Source organism: Triticum aestivum, chromosome 2D, assembly GCF_018294505.1.
Source record: "Triticum aestivum cultivar Chinese Spring chromosome 2D, IWGSC CS RefSeq v2.1, whole genome shotgun sequence".
Taxonomy (NCBI): Eukaryota; Viridiplantae; Streptophyta; class Magnoliopsida; order Poales; family Poaceae; genus Triticum; species Triticum aestivum.
Window position 1 is genome coordinate 320,705,124 of NC_057799.1, and position 7,321 is coordinate 320,712,444.

Genomic DNA, 7,321 nt, shown 5'->3' on the forward strand with positions numbered 1-7,321 from the left:
AAACTTAGAGCCTCCACCAGCTAAATATGCACGTAGTGATAGCTATTATTCATCTTTGTCCTATGGTGTGAATTTTCCAGTACATTCAATGTACTGACCTATATGGCTGCAACGTCTCATGTTGCAGGAATCTTACGACGAGTAAGTGATACGTTAGGGTTACGATTTCTACACTCAACTTTGCCATTGGTGTTGATGGGAATCCACAACCTTGTTGTTACTTCCGCTATATGGATTGGGGTAATAGTATTTACATTACTTTATACATGTGATTTACCTCTGTTATAAATCCTCGAGTACTGTGTGTGTCAGCATACTGACCCAGGGATGACACTTAAGCATAGAGACTTGACCGTCTGAGGTCGGGTCGTTACATTTACTTTTATGTTCCTATAAAAAGAAAGGAAAATAAATGAAAAAGATCATATACTAATCTTATGGTAAGTAATGACATCACATAGGGAAAAGTATAAGTGGTAAAAATTATTGGAGATTGACAAACATAGCATTGGTCAATGATGCAATTCATGAAAGAATTAATAAGGAAAGAGAAGATTCACATGCAAATACACTATCTTGGACATCTTTTATGATTGTGAGCCCCCATCAAAATATTATATGCCAAAATTGTTGACGCTGGATAAGGAAGACAACGCAATGATTTATGCTTGTTCATATTCACACAGAAGTTATATTGTCACAGATCCTTTAACATGTGGTGCTTGCTCAATATCTTTGCTAGCCAAAAACTCAGCACTAAGTAGAGATACTAGTTGTGCATCCAAAAACCCTTAAACCCAAAATCTTGTTTTGAGAGTCTACCATACCTACCTATGGATTGAGTAACATCCTTCAAGTAAGTTGTCATCGGTGCAATGAGGCAATAAAAAGTGCTTCTAGATGTGTTAGATCATTTAGTGTAAGAGATTGAGCGTTCTACGAACTTGTGATGGCAAAATAATACAAGCGACAGACTGCATAATAAAGGTTGCTATCACAACGGGCAATGTAACATGACATTCTTTTGCACGTAGAGATTGAGCATACAACCAAAAAGTGCATGACAACCTCTGCTTCCCTCTGCGAAGGGCCTATCTTTTACTTTTATGTATTTACTTTTATGCAAGAGTCAAAGTATTCTTCACTATTCCTTTTTATTTTCTCTTTTTGCAAGCACCATGTGGTGAGGAAAGATATAGGCACATATATCTAGTTGGATATGGATGAGGATGAGTTATTATTGTTGACATCACCCCTGAGGTGAATAAGTTGGGAGGCGAACTATAAGCCCCTATCCTTCTATGTGTCCGGTTGAAAATTTTTGCTCATGTGTATGCGATGAGTGTTAGCAATCATAGAATACTATATGATGGTTGAGTATGTGGACTTGCCAAATGGCTCTGATACGTGACCCTTCCTGAAAAGATGACTAATTGTAGTTGCAAAGTTGACTAAGAACATAGTTTGTTGGTTTTCAATAGAGTTTATGCCTTTACTTCGATGTTGTGATGAATTGTTACTTGTTCATGAGACGTTATATGGTAAAAGTTATGTGATAAAGTTTGTTGCTGTTATAATAATATGCATGATGCTTCTATGTCTGTATTTTGTTTTTATCGACACCTCTCTCTCTAAGCATGTCGACATGTTTTTCGATTTCGGTTTTCGCTTGAGGACAAGCGAGGTCTAAGCTTGGGGCAGTTGATACATCCATTTTGCATCATGTTTTCCTACTATTATTTATAATGTTTTATGCATAACAATGCTTTATGGAGTAAATCTAATGCCTTTTCTCTCATAATATGCAAGGTTTACACAAACAGGGAGAATGCACGCAGCTGGAATTTTGGACCTATAAAAACTATGTCAGAGTCACCTATTCTGCACATCTCCAAATGAGCTGAAAATTTACGAAGAATTGTTTTGGAATATATGAAAAATAATGGAGCAAATAACTACCAGAGAGGGCCCACCAGGTGGGCACAACCCACCTGGGCGCGCCAGGCAGCCGAAGCGTGCCCTGGTGGGTTGTGCCCTCCTCGGCCCACCTCCAGTGCCCATCTTCTGGTATATAAGTCATTTTGACCTAGAAAAAAAATAAGGAGATGACTTTCGGGACGGAGCACCGCCGTCTCGAGGCGGAATTTGGGCAAGAGCACTTTTGCCCTCCGGCGGAGCGATTCCGCCGGGGGAACTTCCCTCCCGGATGGGGAAATCATCGTCATCACGAACAACCCTCCCATCTTTGGGAGGGCAATCTCCATCAACATCTTCAACATCACCATCTCCTCTCAAACCCTAGTTCATATGTTGTGTTCAATCTTTGTACCGGAACCTTAGATTGGTACTTGTGGGTGACTAGTAGTGTTGATTACATCTTGTAGTTGATTACTATATGGTTTATTTGGTGGAAGATTATATGTTCAGATCCATTGTGCTATTTAATACCCCTCTGATGTTGAGCATGATTATCATTTGTGAGTAGTTACTTTTGTTCTTGAGGTCACGGAGAAATCTTGTTGCAAGTAATCATGTGAACTTGATATGTGTTCGATATTTTGATGATATTTATGTTGTGATTCCCTTAGTGGTGTCATGTGAGCGTCGACTACATGGCACTTCACCATATATGGGCCTAAGGGAATTCATTGTGGAGTAGTTATTAGATGATGGGTTGCTAGAGTGACAGAAGCTTAAACCCTAGTTTAGGTGCTACTTCGTAAGGGCCGGTTTGGATCCAAAAGTTTAATGCTATGGTTAGATTTTATCTTAATACTTTTTTCATAGCTGCGGATGCTTGTGAGGGGGTTAATCATAAGTAGGAGGTTTCTTCAAGTAAGAACAACACCTAAGCACCGGTCCACCCACATATCAAATTATCAAAGTAGCGAACATGAATCAAAGCAACATGATGAAAGTGACTAGATGAAATTCCCGTGTACCCTCAAGAACGCTTTTATTATCATAAGAGACCGTTTTGGCCTATCATTTCTACAAAAGGATTGGGCTACCTTGCTGCACTTTATTTACCGTTATCGTTACTTGTTCGTTACAAATTATCTTGCTATCAGACTATCTGTTACGGACAATTTCAGTGCTTGCAGAAAATACCTTGCTGAAAACCACTTGTCATTTCCTTCTGCTCCTCGTTGGGTTCGACACTCTTACTTATCAAAAGGACTACAATTGATCCCCTATACTTGTGGGTCATCATACTTGTGTGTGTAGCGTAGATATATCATTATTTTGAGCTTGCAGATCTTGATCATGAGGCAGTTTGGACGAGGTTGCCTTAACAACCAACCTAGTATTACGCAGGAAGGTTCTTTTGGCACTGTTAGTGGAGAGATACTGACCCACTACAGCAAGAGGTGACATTGCGGTTATGGTTGCCCCATCGCCTTCAGGAGGTGGCGGTTCCACCACTTGTTCCATAGCTTGCTGAAAAGTTGAGTTTGTACATTAGTAGTACGAGAACATAAGTTATTAATGAGGCAACAAAACCAAACATAATAGCTTTGGTCTATATACAGAACTTATTTTCATGAATCCGTGTAAAGTATTAGTTGTTTTTTATTGCAAAGTACATAATATAACTAGGTTCCAAACATATGACCATGTACCATGGCTAATGTATTGTCTATTTCTTCACATTATATTGACAACTAAGGATAAAAAGACAAAGTTTATAATACTGTAAGCATATTATGACATCATTCATATCACAAAACAACTGACACTACTACAGGATGGTCCAAACGCGACACTACAATCAGAGACCCTTCGAGGAAACTGTGTGTGATGCATTAATCACAAACGATGATGTAAAAAACCCGTCAAAACTGACATGAAACATTTGCGATGGTAGAGACATCAAACACGATTTAGATTATAGTCGCGTGTGCGATGCGTGGCATACGGTGCAGTCCAATGAACTATTTGCGATGAGCCAGAACAACAAAAATGAGCAGCCATATGAAGGTGTGTGCGATATACGGCATAAAGTTCACTCAGATGAACTATTTGCGAGTAGGGAACGCAACAGAAACGGTCACCCAGATCAAGGTGTGCGCGATATAGGGCATACAGTTCACTCGGATGAACTGTTTGTGTTGAGCCAAGAGAGCAGAAATGTTTCGTGTAAACAATATGTGTGTGATACGCGGCAAACAGGCCCGTAATCAGAAATGTGTGCGAAGACCGATAATAACACACACGATTGCTACTAAGAAGCCATGTGTATCCTGGTATACAAATGTCAGCGATTGATTACATAATCACCGACAGTTTTCCTGGTATGGTCCGTGTGCGATGTGATTGCATACAGAACAACAACATATATACTTATAAGGACATGACATGCCGATGTGCGAACGTGTGTCACCGTTCTCGTTCCATGATAGCACGCCAAGTTTCATGAATTTCAGACGAGTTTTGGATTTACTAGAATTTAAAAACCATGTATCTCAATGTTTGCGGCCGAGTGACGGTGCCGAGGTTTTTGAAATTCATTTCCATTTCTTGCATGGGACCTAAGCATACACCCAATGACACACATTTGATTTTTTAACCTATTTCTCTGCACTGGAGCATGTGCCTATAGTTCAAATTTGAATTATGCACATAAAATGCCTAGAAAACTCTGTTAATGTATAAAAATGTCTAAATGAACCCCGAAATTTTCCAAAATTTAACACGACACTCTTGTTGTTCTATGTAGACACTAGGAAAATTTGGAAAGCAAAAAGAGGCAATGAATATCGTTTTGTCCACAAAGGTGACACATTCCCTACCGGAACCATGAGGCTTCTTGTGAGAAGCTCTGGTTTCACTACAAAAAAATACACTTCCGTGATGATACGTTTTTGTCACAGTAGGTCACGTTTTCTGTCATGCATGTACATCCATGACAATTTTATGACAGAATCAAGATAGTCATACATGTGCTGTCGTAGAAGTGTTCCATGACATTACGAAAATTACCATCACGGAAGTGTCCACTTCCATGACGATAAATCGCGCGTCATAAAAGTGCTTTTGTCAAGGGTGACCAACACGTGGCATCGACCGTAACGGGTCGCCTTTAAGCTATCGGGTCCGGTTTTGGATCCGATAACCCGTTAATAGCCCGGACCAATGGGGATTTTCCACGTGTAAAATTCTCATTGGGCGGAGGAAACACGTGTTGGCTCAATGTTCGGATAGATGTCATCCACTCATTGGACAGGAGGCGCCTATGATACGTCGACACGTGGCACGGCCCAACAGAGGCCCATTCCGGTGAAAAGGCCGGCCCAGCTAAAGGCCCACCATGTTTTTCAGACACTAGTGGGTTGGCCCGTTAACAGCCTGCCATGTTTTGGGTCAAATTGAGGCCCATACCAGATTAGGCCCGTTCACAGCCTGCCATGTTATGGGCCAAATTACGGCCCATATCGGATCAGGCCCGTTAACAGGCCACTGTTCTTTTGGGCCCATACTAAGACAGGTTTGTATTTCAGCCTCTTAAATGCCTGTTTACCAGTTCAGCCCGATAATAGTTTCGGCCTATTAGCGGCCCATGGTGCATCTGGGACGTATTCGGCCCGGTTTAACTTTAGGCCATTTAACGACCCATGCAAAAACTGGGCTATTTCTTGTGCGAAGTAACTTTAGGCCTCTTAACGGCCCGTAGTCTTCGTGGATAAATTTCATCCCAACTGGCTTATCGGCCTGTTAAAGGCCCGTGTAACAGTTGGGCCTAATTACAGCCCGCGTTGAATCCGGCCTACTTACAACCCATCTGATAATGGCCTGTGACACTTTTAGGCCTATGGCCCGCGTAGATACCGGCCTGCTTAAAGCCCATAATTTTATTGGGCAAACAGGCCCGACATATATTTTGGCCTGTTAACTGCTCGTCCTATTTGGGCCAAACATGGGCCTTAGGCAATTTCGGCCTGTATTGGCCCGTGATTTTTTTGTCTCAACGCTAGCCCAATCTAGGTTTTAGCCTGTTAAAAGCCCATGGTATTATCTGCCCAACTGGACAGAACTTTACTCGGCCTGTTAAAGGCGGGAAACAACTATAGGTTTAGACCTGCTAATGGCCCAAGATGATTATAGGCCCAGGTTTTGGACCATATGAGTAACGGGCCGGCCTGAAGACCGACAACACTGAGATCCACTAAACCTTCCGGCCTAAATTACAGCATACTGACCAAGAATAAACCTAGACTATACAACAAAGAAATTACAGCATATTACATCCCCTCGGCATCAAAGTTCGGCGCTAGTGATAATAAAGGGCAACCAGACATCAGATTACATAAACTGGGCAGGTCGCCATCAGTGGAATTTAACAGGCGGATAAAATAATATACAGAACCGACAACACTTCAACACAGTTCAAGAAAGGTTAGCCCGGCCCAGGAGCTGCAACGCAAGCAGCTTAGCAACCTGATGAGATTGCGCTTGTTTGGCGCTCATATCCACCAACTTAAGCTGCATAGCATCAATAAATGTCCTGTACTTACGGTTAATCTTGCATAGAGATTGGAGTTCCAGACGTATTTGAGCGGAAGCATGTATTTTTGCTTGAATTTCAGACTGAAGAAGTCGAACAGATTCAGGCGGCGACTTCATCGAGCTTGTGTCACTCAGTAAGTTTGACACGACATCAAGATGTGACTTCGTGGTTGTATCCCTACCCTCAATATGTGTTGCCTTCTCCTCTGGAATATGTGTTAGAGGGACAAACAATGGGTTCGTCTCACTATCATTGTGGCAGTTCTTCCTAGCAGCAGTGTTGTCACCCTGAAAGAGAAACAAGTAGGCCGATAACAGGTTTTGCATGTATAAGCATCAACACTGTCAATTCATCTAATTTCTTTGTTAGAAATAAAGAGACACGGTTTAAAATAGCATTAACATAATAGGCATTGTTCATAGTTAAGACGGCAGGAAATGGCATTGTGCAGGAGCGGCCAGCTTCACCAGACCACTAGATTACAGATCAAGAACACAAGCATAGATGTAGTTCTAAACAATGTATAAGCATAAATGGTGAGTGCACTGTCAATTTATACCATTTCAGATTGGTAAATAAAGAGACATGATTTAAATAACATTAATATAATATGGCATTGTTCATAGTTGAGACATAGCAGGATATGACATTGCGCTGTTGTTGGTAGTCTCACCACACCACTGGATTACAAATCAAGAACACAAGCATACACATAGTGCTAAAGAAGATAACTTGCTATGTTTAGTTTAATTTACATGGTACGAATAAGGAACTAGATTGTACAACTAAAGACTGAAATTGAGAAGGACAAAC